Below are 22,716 nucleotides of genomic sequence, written 5' to 3'. Positions count from 1 at the left end.
AATAAAATTAAATTTAAAACTCCAGTCTATCTTACCCAAATGTTTGGATCTGCCTCCTGTCAGACAAATAGCTTTTATTTTGTCTCATTAGAACATCAAAGATTGAGTTGCAACTAGCAATTAGAGTTTCCAAATACCCACAGATCTGGGCCAGAATATCAGGCAAACTTCCCCAAAGTCAAGGACAAAAGCATCCAAGTACCATAACCTGCAGCAGCTTTTTTGACTGGAAAACCTCAGTTTTTTTCTTTCATAGAGAACTGAAAAATAAGAGGATTTTATTCCAAAATGGCCGAAATCAAACTGTAATGTGGCACATACCCCCATGACATGAGATGACCTTTCTGGGTAATGCTCTGCATATTTGGAATTGACTGAAGACTACTCACTGATACAAAGCTATATTAATTTTTCAGACAGAAGTAATTCAGATATTTAAGAATTATCTTACTATTCACTGGGCTGCTCTCTGATGACTTTCCAAATGACTCCAAATGATCTGAGGAATAACTGCAGGTATATGATGTTTCTACACAACTCTTGATCTCACAGAAACCTGAGGACTTTTTGCTACACCTCTGTTTCTCAGTTCAATTGTCCCCCTCCTTCTATGTTTTAGAACCTTCTTTTTCATCTTGTGTATGTATATAATTTTCAATTTATCTCCTAGATGCTAATATTAAGGAATGTTTATGCACAGTTCTTTGTGGCTTTACAAGTATGTATATTACATGAATATATGGCGTATATGGTTTGAGCCTCATAAGCATTTGGTGTTCAGTCCTGCTTTACTCAACAGCTAAGACAGAAAAAAATATAAAAATAGCAGCCTAGTATTTGCAATGTGCTAAAAATAGCAAACTACTATTTGCCATTTCTGTAAGTAAATATATCCAATATTGTTCTTTGCTAAGACCTTGACACTGGTCTGAATTCAGATAAGTAGATGCAAGTGGAACCTGTGAGTCACTTAATCCTACCTATCTTAAACAAGCAATCCACAGATGAAAAGGGATGCTTTGAGAGAACTCTAGCCAGATGAGTAGGAGAATGAGAGAAGGTGATTAGCTCAGATGCTTAAAAATATATTAGAGGCTTTAAATGTAATGCAGGAATGGGGATTTCCCAAATGGAAGGTTCATTTATTATTGTTTTGTTTTGTTTTCAATTTATGTTCGTATTCAGATATTCAGACAGGATTTGACTGCACAAAAAGTAGGGTGGAAGAACTAGGGATACATCATAGCTAAATGATATAACAGGCAGGATCTGAAATAATTATTGCCTCTTCCTGCCTCCATATCCAGTATCTTTTTATTAATTTAGTAGCACACAAAACAGGAAATACAGATTTTTTTTTTTTTTAAAGAGAGTTTTAAAAACTTTGCACTTAAAAAAAACAAAAAAAAAACCCCAAAAAACAAAAAACAAAACAAAAAAAAAACAAACAAAAAAAAAACCAAAAAAAACCAAAAAAACCAAACAAACAAAAAACAAAAAACAAAAAACCAGTATTAAATTCCTCAGTTTTAGTGAGAGAAAGTAACTACATGTCTGCTATTCACAAAGTGCAGCAGCCACTGCTGCCATGGCTACAATCTCTAGTAAGAAGTTGTGTCACACATGTGAAATTACAAAACAGCTTTCAGATTTCAGCTATAATTGCTGCTTTTTAACTTTACAATAGTGACAGCACAACTATATCAACAATAAATGTGCATTGTTGATTCCATTTTCATCTTAGATACGTCAACACTTTACCAGCCATAAATTGCCCGAGCACAAAGAAGCCAAAGAAGGTTCTGCATATTTTTTTACAAGGCAGAAGATTGTAGATTAATTCCTTCAGGTAAACCAGTGCACATCTATTTAAATGAATGGATTATTTTAGATTGCAAAACCATCCAACAGCAAAATTTGCTCCTTATGATTTTGGATACATGTGTTGTCCCTCTCCCAAAACCATAAACATCTCAGAAAAAAATGGAAATAGTGGAACCCTTGAAAACAGATGCTGGTGCCTGCTGTTAACCCTTTAGTTATTTATGGCTGCTTAAGTCCTCCATTTTTAGAGTTACCTTAAAAAATGTGACTGTTTCAATTCAGTATATTAAATCACCCCATAAAACATTCTGGACTCAATTTAATCTCATATGAGACACCTGCTGCTTTATCAAAGGCCCTGTCATGTACCTGGGGACAGTTTAGCCTTGTAAACTCTACATACCACCAGGCACCATTAAATTGCCTTTTAAAGATGATACGGCTGAAGCAGTGAAAAGACAGATTGCAACAATCCACAGAACTCAGTTTGGCTCTAAGGGGAAAACTCAAAGCTCCTTCTCCATTTTAACTGTACCATCTCTGAGATGTGGCAGAGGAAACATTTCCCTTTTGCACTGACACACAGGTAACAGAGCCCAGCTCTCTGCTCCACATTTCAGACAAGCTTTACTGTGGGACTTTGGCCACAAACCTACTGGCAGCTAGTGGGTCCAAAATAAGCAAGCTGAGCTTGACTGTTTGATGAGGAAAAATAAAAGAAGCAACAAGAAACAGGAGCCACTACCTTTCACAGGTGGCTTCAAGGTGTTTTAGCTCACCTGAGGCCAGTGTGCACCTGAATGAACACTTAATTAGAGCTTATATTAATAATCTGAACACAGAACAAGCCAAGCAAAGAGAACAGACTGCAGCCTCTGTGAATCTCCAGCATTATGCATAAAAGCTGCCCATCAGTGACTGGTGATAAGCAGGGAAGCAGTGCAGCAGGTACTGGCTTCAATCTGTATTTGTTATCCTCCACCTGAGTGCAAAATCTGACTCTTTGAAGATCTTCTCTCCTGCTTTCTTCTTCTCAGCTGAGACCATCCTTGCACCTTGTAAGCACCACACAGCACAAAACCAATCAGGCAATCAGCCTTCATTATTTTCCAGGGGCTACACTGGACTGGTTACCTGCTAACCCCAGAGCTTCAGAAAATTAAAACCATGCACACTGAGGCATGGAGCTGTTCCAGCAGTACCCTCTCTTTCCAGCTGAAAATAAAGCATGACTGATGCAGCACTACTCTGATGTTCTGTGCATGGGAGCTACATCTGGGGTTGAGTTTAAGCTGCCATTTCATAGGCAGACTGCAGAAAATCACATCATGCTTTGGTCTTGCCTGGATTACAGCAACTATGAGTACAGAGGGTTTCCTACACTATTCTCTCACTGCATCTAACAGCTTAGATCCTGTTTCTAGAACCTCTGATCCAGCAAGACCCTAATGTTTAGAGATAATTAAATAAGCATGGCATCTTTTCCCTCCCTTTTGACTCCCAGCAACAGTTCTGCTACAAATAATTTAGAAAGTAGCAATGCATGATTCCTAACAGGGGTGGTTAACAATGCTTATGAATGCTCCAGGAAAAATGAAACAAAGATGAGGCAAATAACTGTGGATTATATCAACCTACTAATTGCATATTCCAATAGCTTCTCATTATTAGCAATTCTTCTCACCATATTTGCAAGTGGTTCCAAAAAATGGACAAGCCTCCTGAGAACCCACTGTACAGACAGTGGTGTTCTGTCACCCCCTCATGGTGTTTAGAGCCATGCAGTTTGTACTTTATGAGGTACAACACCAGCCCTCTTACTGACAAATATTGCCCAAGTCCACTTTCTAAGCTCGTCCATTTATGTGTCCTGATCCACAGAAATGACTGAGCTGCTGATTAGTTGGCACAGAAAACTTATTTCACAGGAGGAAGTATCTCAGTATATTCCCTGCAAGTCTAATGAAAATGGGACACTGGGCAGACAAGAGGAAGATGCTGTTAATACACGACTGAGAAGGCATTAATAATAACTGAAGAGCTTACTCCTTAATGGAAGGGGGAAAAAACATGGAAGAAATCAAGAGACAGAGTGACAGATGTAAAGGAATTCAGAAACTTGTCCACAGATTAGACACCACAGAATCCAGCCTCAAGAAACAGAGCTGTGAAAAACCTGTTCACTAATCCATAGAACTACCTGTTCTTTTATTGACTCATACATTGTTTAAGATAAAGCAGCTCAGTACAAGATACATTGGCTTACAATTCTATATAGCAAGTGACTTTGCCATCGTGGAAGGTTCGATTCTTACTCAAAACAAGTAGCACTAACAGTGGTCTGGAAAACTTGATTTAAAATACAGCAAATACAGTAGAAAGATTTTCAAATCAATTTTTAGCACTGGAAAAAAAAAATCCAGATCTTAATTTTATTATAGGTTCCTTACTGTTATTAGGGTCAATACAAATCCAGTGGCATTTTCTTATCTGATCTAATTCTGTTTTCAACTCTATTACATAAGGCTTCAGACTTTCAATCCTTACATAATAGTAAATAATATAAATTATCTGCACAGCAGTATTTAAGAGTTCTCTTCTATCTCATTATGTATCATGTACTATGCTAGTATATTTTAAAAGTCTACATTTCAAAAAGCCCTTTAAGTACACCTTGATGTCTGAAGTCAAAAGTGCCTAAAAATGTAGTTCTCATCTTCAGAAGTCATTTATGTGAATGGATTTCACACTATTGAAAGTGTATCCTCACTCCTGTTCAGATAATCACACTAATAGATAATATCCAGCTGCTCACTGAAACTTCTCAGAGGTTTTTGAAGGTTTTTCTATATCAAAAATAGTTCTGTTCTGGCAAAGTAACAGAACCCTAAATAAAGAGATAAAACATGCTTCAGCTACAAGAACTTACAGTGTCTTAGGGAGATTTTTTTTAACACTTAAAATGGCAGCTTGCACTACTTAAATCTTCTTAAAGCTGCACACAGAATTGCAAAGATTGTATTTTACACAATGACTGCCTAAGTGTTAATGACATCACAGTTCATTAGACAACACAGGCCTTTAAGCGTCAGCTACTGACAGAAGAGTTAATTTGGATCATGTTATTACTCTAACATACAACCTCCTCCTTGGAACTTCAGGCCAAACTATTCCTCTAGGCAGATTCACAATCTCATTGTTTATTACAAGTCCAATCAGTTCTAACAAAGCAAACCATGGACATAACACATTCATAAAATAAGAAACAATATCCTGTTTATATGTTGTCTCTATATAATTGTGATGCCTTTTCTCTGTCCCTTCCAGGTAAACCTCATAAAAATGCATGCAGAATTTTATATTCAAAGCCATAATAGATATGGAGCACGGAAACAAAAAATAAAGAAAAACTAATCAGTAAAAAAAAATTGTATATCAAAAATATATGAAAAAATACATGTTTGTACCTAATACATATTATTCGGAGTAAAATCAAATATATTAATGTTTTTTAAATCTCCTATTGTCATTATAGTTCAGTGCAATGATCAGCATTAATTAGACAAATAACAGTAACCAGTTTTTAACTGCTGCATTTTTAAATTCATAGTGCAATGTGCAAAAGTCATGGTTCATTAATCTGAGACACAGCTTTACTGGACAGGTTAACAGTTATTAATTACTCTTTTCTACTGAAGTCCCAATTAAAATCTTGATGCTCTAAAAGGATCTCCCATCTCATTTGACTAATTGGCAGTACATACAATTATGAAGCAAGAGCAAAGGCACATTTAAATGTTGAAAGATCTCGCTGATACATTTTTTATTTCTGTAGCAGACTGGGTAGAAAAGTAAGAGTAAGATGCTGTGGGTATAATCAGATGCTGCTATCCTCACAATTACCTACTGTAATACAGAGCACTTGGAAGGGGCTTGGTAACACAAACAAAACTCAAGGTGGAAAAAAACCCACTTAAATACATATATCTTCATCTATATACCACACTTCCAAATTGCAGGTTTTTAACAAAGTAAGGTTTGGTTTCACCTTGTATTTTGAATATTGCACTTGATGTTTAATCAGGCTCCAGGATTCCCCATCACAAAGATCGAGGGATGTTCAAAGGAATTTGGTGGCAAAACTCTGTCTGAAGAGGTTTTGGCTTTTGCTGATCAACCCTCAAGGTGCTAATGCTGTAAAAAGGGATGGAGGATGCAGCCAGTTTAATGGGGACCATAAAAAGAAACACATCTTTCCTTTCCAGCTCAAACACTGTCCTTGCCTGAGGAATGGCATCATTGTTATATTGAACAAACAGGGCTGGGAAAGGGATTAAGCTGCATACAACTTCCAACAGCTATAAATGCATACACAGTGGTCTCATAAATGACAGTCTATGGCCATAAAGGTCTTAGAAGGGGGAAAACATATTGCAATGGAATTTATCAAACTATTCCTGCCATACAGTGACATATATAGGAACAATACAAAATCAAAGAGTTGCTCTGTATCATGGCAAGAGCTTAAGACTTTGATGTAGACACTACCAGAGAAATGATAACATGAAGTGCATTTATTTGTGGAAAGACTCTGACAAGCATATCTGAGATTTTTAAAGACATTTTCTGTAATCACTTTTTTAAACTAAAATTGGCTTTCACAATTCTCAATTTTCGAAACTTTTCCCTTTTTTTAATATCTAGAAAATTATTTTTAGGGAAGAGAGAGTCTTCTTTTGTATTTCTTGGATGTCCTACAGATTGTGGGAAGAAAAGCAGAAGGGAAGGGTAAGAAACTTTACAACGTTAATCACAAAAATCTGCCACTGAGCACTGGGGCTGTATGGCAGTGATGAGTAAGAGTACTTTGCACATCAGTTTACCATCCATTATATTTTAAGTCCATTCCTCTGCCAGGTAAGTGCTATCCAAGGACAGTAGACTTCTCAATGAACACTGTTCACAAGCTTGTTGTGTGCTGGTTTTACTGGAAATCCACACACTGGCCTGTGGACAGCTGTGGCAGTTGAGGAAAAACCTTTGGAGACTTCCCCTCCAAACCAAAAATCATCTTGGTTTAATTCTGTAATCCTCGCACAGAAAAATTTTGCTCCTACATGTGGTATTGAGCTTACCAAGAACTGAATGTTCTGTCCCATACTTTTTCCTCTGTTTGCTGCCTGCTCATCTTCTATACAGTTTTATCAAAGAAAAGTAATTTGTTACACATCAGCAGTTTTTAAAAATGGAATTTTTCACAATAGGATATTTGGACAATTAAACATAAGCCAGATATACTGCCAGTTCCCTGTACTAGATTTTAGCAACTTTTAATACAAATTGAGTGCATATTTTATTGCCAGATCTTGCTTACCACTGCTAAGAAATTCACAATGTTCAATCTAATTAAAAATGAAATTGAACTACAATTCCCTAGAAACAAGGGCTGATTGGACTCAATAAGCTTTACTTAATTTATTTCAGAAACAAAATAATTGAATTGCTTACAGTCCAGAAAAAAAGAGCTCCATTATTTGATGAGTATATAATACAAAGCCTTTCGTATTGCTATTGCATTCCTACATCTTCAGGAAATACAACTCACTTCTAAATAAGCATGTAGAGGAACACTGTGTGCATAATAAGTATCATTAAATATTCAGTAAACATTAAAAAGAAACAGGCTGTATGAATGTCCAGAGGAGCAACCTCCAGAAAGCCAATAGCATTTCCCTGTTCACACTGAAACTGTTGTTTCTGATTATGTTTATGGTTATTCCAGTCTAGTTTAGACTCTATTACAGAGAGAATAAAGCTGAAGATCCATCATACAAAAAACAATTACACAAAGATATAATTATAATCTTGCTAAATCATCAAGAATAAACTGATTAGACCCTTTGTTGGATTTTATGAATTCTACCCAACTCTTAATCCAAAATCCACTGAACTGCCAACAGAGTCACAGACCAAAGTCAAATCTACCAATGTCCCCTTACTTTTTTTTTCTTTTTTCTCAATTATTTATTTCCCTACCACTAGAGAAATTAAGATCAACAGATCTGATTTTCAAACACTGCTCCCAGCACAGGGCACTTCTCCACCAGAAAGCTGCAATTTCAGGTTCCCCTCACCCTTCTGCACCTTGTGCAGGGCACAAAACCCACAAAAAGCAACACCTCCTGGGGAGGTGGAGCACCTGCTCCCAACCTCAGGGGGCTCTCAACTCTCTGCAATCTTTTTCTTCTCACTCTGGGCTCCAGCAGCGGGCTCCCAGTCTGGAGATACCCCAGTCATGGGATCACAGAATGGTTTAGCTTGGGAGGGACCTTAAAGCTCATCTCATTCCAATCCCCCTTGAAATATCAGCAAGAATAAGAGAGAAGATGAGCAGAGAGCAAGGGAAACACCTAATTTGTATAAACACCCCTCACTGTGCCTCATATGCAGTGTAAACTCATAACCTTTGATTCTCTCTACAATCTTTTCTCAACTAAAATGTAAATATCCTCGGGGTACCTGGAATAGTTTCCAGAACCAACACTGGAAGTTAGCAGTGTTGAAATGAAAACAGCCCAAGCCATCCCTTCTATCTCAAAGATAAAAGTAGGATTATGACTTCTTTAGCTCCAAGGGTGTAGCTGTTGTATGGGTTCCATCAAGGCATCAGCAGATGCTCCCAGAACCCACAGAGCAATCAGGCAGAGATTTGTAATTAAGGCACATTTGCTGCCTCAATTGTTAGATTGTTAAAACAATAGCTGCCTTCACTGGATTTGTGCAAAACCAATACCTATTCACTTATTTTTTTATTCTTACAATTCTTAACCAATTACTAGTACTGGAAAATTCTAGTGTTTTGCTTTGTTTTTTTGTTAAGTACAAAACATCCTCCCCGCTCAACTCCTTCCTGGTCTATTACACTGCATCCGGGTTTCATGCTTTTAAAATAATGCCTTGGATGTAATATAACAGTCTCTTTTGAGACTGCGTAACATTGTTATGTATTTTTAAATTTACATTTTATTTAATTTTAGGTTTCCAAGTAGAACATATAAAGATATAGACTGTGCTATACGTAAGCCTCGGGCATATCTGTATATCAGTTAGGAAAAGTGAATATTATTAATTGGTTAATTAATATTTTAGCTTCATTTATGGAAAAGAGCAGTGCTTAACTACTTGGTTAGCACGGCTTTAAGTAAATCACTACTCAGAATGAACTTATTTATCTTCCATATTAGAAAAACAGTCACAAACTAGAAGTGATAAAAGAAATGTTCATAAAGAATGTGCTCTAGTGCATAAAGTAATTTCAAGAACTATAAATATTAAAGAAGTTATTATAAACCTTAGCAATAAAAGTTCTTTATAAATTATCAGTACTGATTTCTGCTCCTAAGCTCCCCTAGAAATTCCAAAATTAAAAATTAGGCTAGTCTTGATTGTGTTTCCTCACTGACATTTCAGAAACTAGAATTTTTTTCCACAAGAACTTATTCATGAACTGTGCTACACAGAACATATCATGAATGCATCTTTCCTACTGAACATCAAGGTTTAAAGTGGAATATGTAATAAACTGAAGCACCACTTAAAATATAACTCTGGTGCAGCACAACTGCGGGCAATCTACACAAAAGATACAACAGCTGAAAAAGCCAACATGTGCAGCTTTTGTGTCTTCCTAGGTCCTTTCTTTTTCACTGCTTTCCACTCAGCACATCAGTAAAACAGAGCTCTGTCTCCTCCTGTGACCTACTAAATAGCCCATTTCACCAAAATGAAATAGTAGAAAGAGCTACATGAAGGAGGTCCAAGGTTGAAGCACTTGATGAGAACAGGGAAGGCAGCTGGATTAGTTTGGCAGTCACAAAGCACTACAAAGTCATTCATTCACCAGCAGTTAGGGGGAAAAAAAAAACAACAACCCCCAGCTCCTCTTCAGTAACACCAGTCTACAATTAGTTCCAAAACATCAATCCAAAATTATGTCCTTCCCCTGTCTTAAAAAATAACGTGAAAAATATAAAATGTGAAAAATAGGTCCAACTTGCTGTCACTAAGGTTTTTTTTTCAAGCAGTGATTAGGAAAGGAAGACCCCCCGTAACAAAACAAGGTCATACAAGGGTGGTTAAGAAAGATGTGGTAGCAAAACCCTTGCTCTGTCACTCTTGTCAACTAAGTCATTGACAGCACATTATTTTTGTCTTTCTCTGACAATTTTCTGGGGAAGGAAAGGAAAGACCAAAAGAAAATATCTTTTGAAACCTTGTACATTAAAAACACAGTTCCCTCTGATGGTCCCACAGAAAAGATTTAGCACCACTTACAGCTCCTAGAACTGCACTAAACTTTCTAAATGACAAACAGAATACTGCAGTTATAAGATGAATGAAAAAGAAATACAATAATACTCATGATCAATCAACATCTGTTACACCACTGTAACTCCTAAGACAGAACTTGCAGAAAAAGTCTTTAAAGAATATACAACTTCACTCTGGGGGAAAAGAAAAAAAACAAATTGAAAACCACCACGAAACCAAACAAATGCCAAACCAAAAGCCTCCAACTTAAAAACCCAAATAAAAGCTCCATCTCAACACCAAGTTACACTACAGGACCAGGTAATGAATGAATGGTGCGACACAGAATGAAAACCACAATCACAGGCCCTGGTGTTTAGCCCAGGACAGAAATCTATAGAAAATCAGGGAATATTTTCCAAGTTCAGAACAAGCATTTTCTTTTGCAATAAGTTTTCAAAAGAGACAGAGTGAAAAAAAACCCACAAACAGAAATTTCTGTTCTCAGCCATTAATTTCTTTTTGTCAACTGACAGTGGTGACTAATTTTGTACTTACTATTGCTTCTAACTAAAAAGGTGAAAAGGACACCAGTTCAGGGTTACAGGGCAAGCTTACTTTTGCATCACTCAGTAATGGAAAATGCATCTCTATCAATTCTGTTTAGAAAATTGGTACTTACTGAAATCCTCGTGCCTAAGCCTGCATTTAACTTTAGCTTTACACCAAAGTAACACCCTCAATGTCAATAACCCTTAATTGGCAAGAAACTCAAAGTCAGGCTTTCTGACCTTTATTTGCTGGTCTCCTCTCTCAAGTAATAATGACTGGACGAGAGGAAAGTGTCTCAAATTGCATCAGGGAAGATTCAATTAGATATTAGGAAAAATTCTTCACCAAAAGGGTTATCAAGCCTTGGGAAAAGCTGCCCAAAGTGGTGGAGTCACCATCCCTGGAGGGATTGAAAAGATGTGTGGATGTGGCACCTGGTTTAGTGATGGGTTAGGGAGGGAACATGAGGATCTTAAAGGTCTTTTCCCACACAAATGATTCTGTGATTCACTGTATATGAAGCTAATTCTCTCAGGGGATGGAAAAATAATATACACATAATTGTTACGATTCTTTCTGATAGCAATACTAAAGATTAAACCTAAAATAGACAAAGTACACAAAGATAGTTAATTGTAAAGATAGACACGATTTAAACAAACAGAGAAACTAATTAATACTCATCTTTCCAACAAGGGCCTACACAGTTAAGATACTTAGAGCAGAATGACAGGGGTTTTAAAATCAAATTTACCTTTTTGAGTTTTTGCCAGCATCTACTAAACTGTCCTTTCACACAAGATTTCTGAGGAGAATGATCTGTTCATATGCCATTCCATGAAGATATGAGGTACAGAGGCAGCTTTGACAGTAAAACCCTGATCAACTCTTTGCTCCCAATATGATAAACTTTGATTATTAGAAAACAACTTAACACTTTGAGGGCTGTCTTAGAAATATTCATATTAATTTCATCTCACAGTCATTGATGTTAAGTTCCAGGCTTACTATTTAAGATCTTTTCTGCAACAAAATAACAGAAATTTTCTAGAAAACACTCTTTTGGAGGGGCATTGTTTTATGTTGGGTTAGGTTTTTTTCCCTCTTCATGTTTAATTAGAGAATAGGATTATAGTAATGTTAAAGACATCTTTTTTCCTCATCATTTACAAACATCTTCAGAGGCTAAATAAATAATTGTGTAACACACCTTGACCATGAGACACCGACTAGCTTCATTCAGGAATAAAAGCTTAAAATTTGTTTGAGTGTTTTATAAGGAGAATGGATTTGTCAAGAACTCATCACACTGTCCATTAATCTTGAGTCCAAGAAAAAAAAATCTTTCTAGTACCCTTAAAGGGTGAAGACTAATGTTTAGCACGCAGGTGGTACCTTCAGAATTACATCAGTTACTCTGGGCTGTTCACATTTAGATTGAAGCCAGAATATTTTGTATCTCTTTCTTTTTTTTTTTCCACCTCATAATAAATGGTAAAGCACTAGCAGAGTTTTATGTGCCTGCTTTCCAATGTCCAATTCCATATCAAGAAATGTTTAAGTATCTACATAGAAGACCTCATCACCAAAAGCTATTGCAGAGATAAACAGACTCAGAACTGAAATATCCCATTTTACAGAACAGTCATGATTATAATTAAATTGCTCCAGACATATCCTCCACTTCAGGGAGTCAAGACACCTATGATTGCCACTTCTAGAAAAGGGATACCAGGGAAAAAAATATCATTTCCTACTTGCTTTGCAAGCCATCCTCTTCCCTCAAGCACAAGCCATGCCAAGGAAGGACATCAGGCTGACAGAGGGCATTTCTTACACAATGTTCTCACAGTGAAAGAAAGGAGCAGAGATTTTTCTGGTCAATAAGAACTTCTTGACAGAAGACTAAGGAGCTGATCAATCTGGATGAGAGACTGTGTGTGCACTTCACCATGACAGTGCATGGTGACAGGATCTCAGCAATGAAGGTGCCATGTGATGGCCGTGACTTTATTGTCATGGGAGAGTTTTACCTGATCAAACACCACCCATGGCTACTTTTGCTGAAGGGGAATTGTTCTGTAAAATGTACTGTGCAACACATTTAAGTATTGTTTTTATATTAAATAAAGTGAGTTTTAATGTGCTTTAATATAAAGTGGTGTTTTTCTACATTCTTCTAGAAACCTCGCTGCATCAAGCTGATCTCTTTACTGAGAACAAAGATCTGTTGTATCAACAATCAAGCTAATTTGGATATGAAAACTTAGGTTTTCTTGAAATTAAATAACATACTTGTAGTTTCATTCTGTTTGCCAGTAAACAGAAAAAGGGAGAAACAGGTAATTTAAGCTATTCTTCCCCTGTTAGCACTGGTATCACCAAGTATTGAACAATTCTGCACTGTTGGCAGGTCAGAAGCAAATCTTATTTTCTGAATTTTCTGTATACCTTGAAATGACTTCACCTTTAAAGAAAATAAAGCATGTTGAGTGACAATGTCAGATTTTGTCCTTGCAACCTTCAGTGAATCTGTACAGTATGCACATCAAAATTCATCCAGTCAGGTATACTTGCAAATAATAAAAATGAGTAAATTATCATTTAAATTAAGAATTAATTGAAAACATTACATTTTTTGTAAGATTCTTTTTGCACTTCCAAAGAGTTCAAGTTTTTCTGAAAAAGCATATATGGAAACAAAAGGCATTTGCAAACAGATTCTATTGAATGTACAAAATGTCACAGCAAAATAGATTTCTGTGTATGATAGTTTCACATACATTTTTTTAAATGCTAATATCTTAACCTTTCCTAATTTAGTTGTTTTTTTTTTTTTTAATGAATAACACTACACTGAAAAGGAACAAAATTTGAATTAAATACTCTGTAATGAAAATTTCTGTACTTTCTCAAATGCTGTATCACATTTCCAACCCCACTTTGCTGAACAGAGCAAATGTCATCTTTTAAAGATGCTTCCACTAATGTCAGGTGTGAAGCACAGTGCTAATAATATACTTGGACTCCTCTCAGGTATTCCAAACCAAGAAAAAAATACATTTTTCTTGGAATGGGACTGTCCTTAGGCAGGAAGAGGAAGCCAGATCCCAGCTCTCCTAAAACATTCCAAATGACTTCCTTGCATCCCTTTTTTAAGGATCATTGCAGCACCTTAGCGTGGTAAGGGGCAGTTATTTCTACACAGATGCTCCAGACTAATTAAACTCTTATGTCTCATAAAGATTTCTTCAGCCTGTAATCCAAGAATGGCCTGAACCAGCAGATTCAGGCTTGCCTTTTTTCCTTTTACTCCCTAATATGAGGAACAGGAATGGGACATGCCCAGGTGGTTAAGTGGATTAAATGTTATCATTTTCCCTGTGAGATAACAGTGGAGGCCTGACTGAAATGAGTTGTCAGGTCATTTCCCCAGTGGACATTTTATAACATAAACCCATCACATATAACTGAATACTGATATAAGAGGCAATATAGTCAATTCCCACTCCAGGGAAAACCAAGATTGACTCAGAAGTGAAATATATGCTTCCACCTTATTGAAAGGGAGGTCTCTCTAGGTCACCTCAAGGTCACCTCTGAGGCTGTGTGCTAAGAATTCTTGTGTCTGCATAATAACTGACAGTGGGAAAACATAAATAACAGGTTCAACTGTCAGTGCAGGCACTCCTCCAGCCTTCACAAAATGCAAACACTGTCCTCCACTTAAAATATTACCTGTATCTACACATAACTGAGCTGCCCTGACAGATCTCAGCCCATGCACATTCTGTGGTTGTTCACAATTACAAGGCTTTCCTGGGCAGCTTTGTGAGAGTTTGGGTTTGTTTGGTTAAGGGTGTTTTATCTGATGAAGAGACTGATTTTTGGAGAAATCTGAAGTGTACAAGTGATGTGAAATTTGAAAAAAAAAAAAGAAAAATTGCACTAGTTATTTGAAACAAACAATGAAAAATTGCACCTTAAGTCAATCAAGGAAAGTAGCCCCCAACATTTTTTCCTTACGGTTCCAGTGACTGTCATCATATGATTTTTGTTTTCTTTCCCAATGACCATAAGGAAGTTCAAGAATCTTTTTATTTGAAACAATTGATTGACTCTATATATCAAAAAGCATCCCAATCAATGCTTCTAAAAAGACCCAAAAAAACCCAACAAAACAATTACCATGAATGACCACAACTCCAAATATGGAGAACTGCTGTCAGAAGAGTATGTTCAATACTAAAATAAGACAAAAAAGCACAAAGAAAAACCCCAGAAGCCAAATACAAAACCCAAACTCACTTAAAAACATGAGACTGTAGCAGGATAACATATAAAGGAAGCTGCCATTTTGTTAGGTTTAGATCAAGAGAAAACAAAAGTCTAACTTTGTTGCACATGCTGTTTGTGAATTATTCACTGAGATGTAAAGAGGAAATGAAAATGTCTGAGTTCTCATATTGAAATGCACAATCTTCTCCTGTTAAGTGAAAATATGTTCGCTGTGGTAGAATTGCCTTCTGCACAGAAGGTTAGTTTAATGTTTTGGCAATCGAAACAAAATATTCCAAGTGGTTATTGCTGTACTTGCAAAGAGGGTGCCAATTATATTTGTAATGATGGACTTGGTGTTTTTCTTTTCAAATTCATGCACAGGCATCAAGAGGCCCAAATGGCTAAGAGTGACATTTTGACTTTGGTGTTCCACAGCATTATGCAGTCAAAGAGAAAATTAAAAAATATAATGCTAAAAGCCACCTCTTCCCTCTCCAGGAAGGACATGCAGTTACATATTTTAACCATCTATGCTCCACAAAATCCAGCTACAGACAATCTGAAAGGAGCAATTCAAGCAATCCCAGGGAAAATAATAAAAATTGTCCATAGGCCACTTATTATAGAATGCAAAATATAAATCCTGGTTCCATGGATGCAAATCAAAAGGTTGGATCTCTGCATCCAGCAGGCCCATGTTTCTACTCAAAGTTCTGATCATGTGGCAAATTACAGGTGTATTTGAAAAGGTAGAATTCAGATTTTCATGCAGAAATCACAAGTGTTGATTTCGTAAACCAATTCTCAGAGTTGAGTCTCTAAAGCCACACAGAACCAATGCAAAAATCAAACCAAGGTCTGGATATCCCGAAGAGCCACAAGGCATGAAAGTCATTCTTCAGTTGAGTAGTCTGTGACATCCTGGTTTATCAACTAAAATACTGATTCTAGGAATAGAACTGTTTATGTCTATAATCTCCTAAATCATGTTTTACATAAATACTTTATTCAATAATAGTGACTTTTGATACCTTTCAACTCAGTTTTTCAGTTCACAGACATGTAAATACACTGATTACTATGAAGCATTCTGAAATGAGGAGAAAAGACTTAAAAGAGCATAAAATGTCATAGAAGAATCATAACTTCTTAATGAAATAAGAAACAAGCAGCTACTATAGAACACACCATAAAAGTCAAACCCACTACAGAATGAGGGCAGTACTTATATAACACTTTTTGCCTGAAAAAGATGACCTTATCCTCTGATCACTATTCCAGAAAATATAAAATATAAGCAGGATGTACCATTCTGGTCTCTGCCTCTCCTCTGCAGAGGAAGGGAAGTTCTGAAAATCTCTGGCATTGCTTCACCCAGTACAGTGGCTGACACTTTGAAAATCACCAGAAGTCAGGTAGATCTGTTCTGGCAGGATGAGATGATTCACCCCTCATCCTTACTCCAAGCTCATGGATCTTCAATTTTATTTTCCTCCTTTCTCAGCTGCTGTTGAAATGTGCTGGAAACAAATGAGCTGGGAAAAGGCCCAGATAATTTGTCTGTCAATGGCCCTTTTGTGAAATCCAAGCTTAACTAATGCAAAAGACCAGCTCAATTCACAGCTTGGGTAGGAAAAAATAATTCCCTACACAAGCAACAAAAGAAGGGCCAAGACCACAAGCAGAAGTATGACCAGTCCATCTGCAGGAAGAGCAAATTAAAAAGGTTTGGATTTTCTGAAGGAAAGACAAAGTGGTGTTTCCCACTGCCCTGCACACAAGTAGCTTATCAGGTGTGGATTTGGGGTACAAGCTGAGGCAATGGATACCTTTGCTCAGCTCTGCTTCAGAACAGTTGCCTCACAGCAAATCCCTTTCACTTGACTTTGCACCACTGGTCAGGACATAGCACTCACATGGTAAATTGGATGACTGCATTCACTACTCACTTCTTAAGAGCTTGATAAAATAGAAAATTATGCTTGAGTTTCACACCTCTACAATCAGACAAGGGCTTCAGAAGACCCCACAATGAATTCTTTATGACAACTCAGCCATTGTCCATGTTTGAATGGAAGCTGCTTAGTGTTTCACTCAGGTTTATTGCACTAAAAGGAGATCTCCTCTAACACTTTCCCCTCCGGAAAGAGCAATCCATTATGGGAGCTGGACTAATTTTTCAAAGGATACATTCAATACATGCAGCAAATGTGCAATTAAACAGCCAATTGAGTATATGAATATTTAGAATCACTTCCCCAAGAGAAATAAAAGCGTTTAGGGTTACTGAAGAGAACAGGACTATGCACCTCATCAAATTGGGAAGAATTCAGTGTTTGATTCACCAGCAGGACTTCAGAAATTTCTGTATTGACATAGAAGAAAAAGAGAGAATAGGAACTACAGTTGGGAACACCAGCAGTGCCTTCTCAAAACATTCAGGGAAAATTGTGTGGCATCAGAAATGCAGAATAATCAATACCTACTTTTGGTCATTAACTTACATTTCCCCTTGTTTACTCTGCGAATAGCACATCTCTCCTTCCATGCAATCCAATCCAGGGGTTTGTAAGCAAAAAGGAAATGATTAATAACCAGAAGTCCTTTTACTGATGCAAACAAAATGTTAATTACTCGAGAATATTGACAAGTTGTGCTGTAATTATGCTTCCTTCCAGACATCAATTGCTTTTCTTCTACCCCACCCCTTATATTCTTCTTACTGCTTACAAAGGCAAATTACTTTTTCCCATTTCTACTGTAAAAAGTGAAGTCAGAATTCCCTCTTTAATTTACTGCAGTGCACTTGACTAAGGGGATAAGAGAGCAAATTTTTGTCAACTATTTCATACTCATGTGGACAGATACAGATTGGATTTATAACTGCACTGGCGCTGTTTCACTTTTAGGTGGCACAGGTCACAGTACATCATCCTTCAAATGCTGGATGAAGTTGGAGGAAAATTGACATGCTCAGCTAAAAATTATTGTGGATACTAACAGCCTTCTAGGAACTGAACACAGGAGCTCACTGTGACTTGGTTCCAGTCAGGAATACAAAACCACTTTTTGTGACTTTCTATTTGACTGCTTTTTTAGTTATCATCTACAGATTTCTCAAGTCAGGAGGACTTCTTGATTTTCTTTCCCACACTGAGGGGAAAATGTATCACAACTGGTACTTTCAATTTGTTTTTTACCCAGCTGTGTTTAAACTAAGTTTACCAATAAAGAATTTAAATATGACTTCAGGATGAAGCATAAGGTCATAAATCTGTTGGTTTTTTAACTCTGGTACATTTCCTCAGTGGGCTGGGGTGCATTTCTTAGTCCACCCAACCCAGATCAGATTTATGATATGGAGGCAGGGTGTCTCCAGGCTTCTCTAACTTTTATGGTTTGTTCCTTCTGTTCAAAAGGAACACGAAAGCATTGCTATCAGTCAGAGCAAGAGGAATATAACTCAGAACTGTGTCTACCAATCTCTCAAATGTCTCACTTTCTGATGAAGGAAGGCCAATAGTCTTTCTTTGAAACAAACATAAAATTTTTCAGTATTCACTAAAGAGCAAAATAGCTTCTGCAGGATTCCATGAATCAAAAATCAGGAAGAGATTCAGAAAGAATCATTAAGAACACAGGACTGATGAGTGTGAAACCTCAATTACATAAACACCTTTTTGGTATTTATTATTATTATTATTATTATTATTATTATTATTATTATTATTATAGTGCAGTTTTTTTGAAGGCCTAGGTAGAATTTGCTTACGTAGGAAGTAGAGAAGAAATGCAAAGGGTCCATTCCTTAGAGTGTGTGGTATCTCACAGATTAAAGAGGCTGTTTGAGGAAGGGGAAAGTTAAGAACATGAGTACACTAAATCTAGTCTTTGGGGGAAGAGAAAAAGGATAAAGAATAAAAGAACTAACTCAAAGGAGAGAATCTCTGACAAATTCAGGGGGGACAAAGGCTAAGGAAAAAGGGTCACAAAGCCACTAGTGCTTCCTGCAAGACAAAATAAGAACTAGAGTACCCTGTACAAATATAAACTGGCTACTTAGCAAACTCTGCACAACAATTCGACTGAATCAACCTGAATCCAGTGTGTACTATCAAAAGAAACTCGGGATTTTGGGAATTGGGATGAGATTTTAAGAGGATGGTAAATTAGAGAAAACCTGAAAAAACAGGATGCTATAACATGCAGTGGATGTTATTAGACAATCCCTTCAGATCCAGATCCCCAGGTATACTTTTACATGTTTCTATAATTTTTATTTATACTGCCTATATCTGTGGCTGGACTTTTTGAGAAGGGCTTTAGGAAGGGATATAATATCATTAAAAGTCCCATAGCACTCATATGGGGAAATGTGTGTATCTAAAAACTTTAGGAGCCTTGGAAAAAATTCTACCATCCAAAAAAAGTTACAAAAAACCCCAACCAAAACCCCAGTGTCCTTAATAATGAAATGCATATCAAGTGTTTATGTTCCCTTTAAAATGTTTGGGTTTTTTACCATAGTTTTTATTTGTATATTTATATACAAACATACACACATATATTTGTGTATCTCTAGGGAGAGAGGAAGGGATGGAAGGAAAGGGAGGGCCTCGTTAAAGGGAGATTTACAATGTAAATCATCATTTCACAATTGTATGTGCTAGCCATAAAAAATACCAGAGGGAAGGAAATAAACAATGTAGACATTGTAGAAAAGTGAAATTACTTTTTCCAAAGTAAACTTAGTTAAAATTAACACAGTTATTAAATTGAAGCCTTTTTGCAAATTACCTTTATTCTGGGAATCTTTAATATTTTCTATTTAGCAAACCCTTATCTATAAGGGCCTGCCAATAACCTCTGCATAAACGTCCAAGCCTCCACATTCCTAAACTTTATGACAGTTAAAAAGCAATTTTATGAATATTTATGAAGGCAGTCAATTATTAAAATAAATAAAGATATTTACACAGTAGAACAACATCTTCATTTAATGGATGTGGAAAAAATGTTAATATATGAACATTTTAAAGATGAAGTGGTTTGGCCTTCAGGGCTTTTGTTACTCAATTAAAAGTTAATTTAGGACAAAAATTATGGCTTTTTCACAAATTGCAACCCCTAAAGATTAAATCATGATCAAGACACACAACATTTTTCAAAAAATGAATCTGTTAATGACATTTCCAGAGGCTGGATATTGAAACCACTGTGCAGTGCTCCCTGAAAAGGCCTCCTCTGGCTTCCTTAACGTGCTCAGAGCAGTGGCACACACCCAGATGTGCTCTAGGGCACAGGAGCTGGGTGCTACCAAGGTGCTTTTGCCAATCTTCTGCCACCACACACTTCACACTATTAGAATATCTTGTCTACAAACACAGTGGGCAACTCAAGGTGCACTTTCTCAAGAAGGTGCTCTACACCACATGAGTGATTTGCTTCATCACTGGTAATAAACTTCACCATCTTTCACCAGCCACATTTATAGATCCTCCTGGTTCAAGGACATCAGGAGGCTGCTCTGACCTCCTGACTGGCTACTCAACCTCACCAGTGACCCCAATAACCAGAGTTCCACCAAAACACAAATTTTCCTTCTAGCCAAGACACCAGGAGACAGTCACCTTCAATCTCAAGGTGTGAGAAATGTGGTTTTTTATGGCAATTCCCTGCAGAAGTTTTGCCTCATTTCTCTTCTACATTTGTCTCATTTCAGCTCCCTGCTTAAGAAAACTTTTCTTCTTCTTAAATCCAGCCCCCTCTTTATTCAGCAGCAATCCAGATCTTAAAAGTATCTCAGACTAGTCACAAGATCCCTTCAGGAGTTGTTGAAACAGTTGGAATTTTTCCTTCTGTCAGTCTTCCAGCACTGTGAATTATTGTGGCTAACGAGACCAAAAAGCCTTGGATATGCCAAGTTCCCTGTCACATGAGCACTCCCCAGGTGCCCCACAGCTCAGCCCACTGCCTCAGTCTGCCTTGCTATAGGAAATTGCCACTCCAGGTGCTGGGCACAGTAAACTCCTGAACTTTTCAGCTGCATTTGAAAAGGATTCTGCCTTTGCAATACTCTTGCTTGCTCCTTGAAGCATTTCTACCATTCCCGTTTCCTCACTTTTTATATTAATCTATAATAGAGTCATGCTCACTTACTGATCTTAGTGTCCTAACAATGGTAAAAACACCCTCAAACCCCTGCTCCACTCTGATATTTATATTTACATATAAATACATAGCACTTTTTAATATTTTTTTTAAATCACAGCAATGTAAACTACTTTTTTTTTTTTTTTTATTTTGGGTTTCCCCCCTACCAGAGGCAATGCTGCAATAGCAGATACCCTGCTATAAAGGCAGGATCCATGTTCTTTCTCTTTATAGCTGTAATTTATAATGTGGCTGAGGTAACACATTCTTTGTTTGAAGAAGTCCAACTTAAGGGATCAGGATGTGTCTCCGTGGCTCTGGACAGGTGCCACTGCTGTGGCTGCTGCCCCTCTCACTCCCCCTGACCAGAAACCACTGATCCAGTGGAACAGAAACACAACACTCCCAGTGACATCTAAAAATCATATCCAATTACAAAAATAACTCCAGGTCAGATTTCTGCAAATCTTGTTCTCACAAAGCAGCTTAAATTTATGAACCTTAAGAAATTTAATCAGAATTACTCATGTTTAAGACTAAACTGCATATTTTAACAGCACATTAACTTCAGGCTTTTCTGCCTACTCCAAATTCCCTGTACATTCAAATTTCAAATTACTCCAAGCTCTGAACTCTGTTGTTTTCAGTGTCTAAAGATATGAGAGATGGGCACAGTCTGAAAGACTGAAAGTAGAAGCTCCAAATTGTTTTCAACTTTAATCCTCCTCCAATTTTGCACCTTATCCAATCTTTATAAACTAAATCTATACTGCAAAAATACTGTCATTTGTGCAACTATTTTTCCAAATATTCAAATTTCCATCACTTGGACTTCTGTAAATTAGTCCCTTGAACATGAAGTTCTTTTCTACCAGCACGTCCTTTCTCTTAATATGATGTAAGGACAAAAGACCTGTTGTTCAGTTTTCATGGTGATTTTTTTTCTGCCAGCAGTAGTTTATTATTTCTTTCAGGTTTTTTCCAAAGGACTCAGTATGGAGAGAAAGAACCATCAAACATTTTTTAAAAGGCAAATTAAATACACAAAAGGGGAAAACAGAAAAAAAAACACGGTAAAGAGAGAAAAACAGCAGTAAAGACAGAAAGACAAAAAGTATAACTCTGAAAGGGAGATACAACTGAAAAATAGAGACAAAATTAGAAACTGTTATGAAGATGGAACCTCCGTGTAGGGTCTATAATAATAAGACTCCAATTCAGAGTGAGATACTTGCATAATATAAAATAATAACAACGAAAAAAATTAAAGGAAACTAACATATGAAAAATACAAGTTAAATACAAAAAGTGGAAAGAAACCCACTAAGTATAGATGTTTATATAGCCACAACTCTCTTATGAACTAGTGCTCTGTTTTAATGTGATGTAAAACCAAGCGCATGGAAGGCAGAGATAAGGAAAATATAGGGAGAGGGAAGTATCAGCTGAAACAGAAATGAGAGACTCAGTAAGTAGAGAAACATAAACATTAGAGGGGAAAAAAAGATACAAAGAGTGGATTCAGCAGAGAGATACTGGGCTCATTTAAACCAGCAGGACTTGCAGTTTAAGGCAATATTTCACATCAAATATTCC

The 22,716-nt window shown here is 36.8% G+C and overlaps 1 protein-coding gene across 1 annotated transcript in view; it reads right to left on the bottom strand.

Moving 5' to 3' along the window:
- The window catches only part of NAALADL2 (N-acetylated alpha-linked acidic dipeptidase like 2), a 416,276-nt gene that overhangs the window by 139,467 nt on the left and 254,093 nt on the right, over positions 1-22,716 (bottom strand). The window lies entirely within an intron of this gene.

This window comes from Vidua macroura, chromosome 10, assembly GCF_024509145.1.
Source record: "Vidua macroura isolate BioBank_ID:100142 chromosome 10, ASM2450914v1, whole genome shotgun sequence".
Taxonomy (NCBI): Eukaryota; Metazoa; Chordata; class Aves; order Passeriformes; family Viduidae; genus Vidua; species Vidua macroura.
The sequence above is the reverse complement of the archived record's forward strand: the minus strand, read 5'-3'. Positions and strand labels throughout refer to the sequence as shown.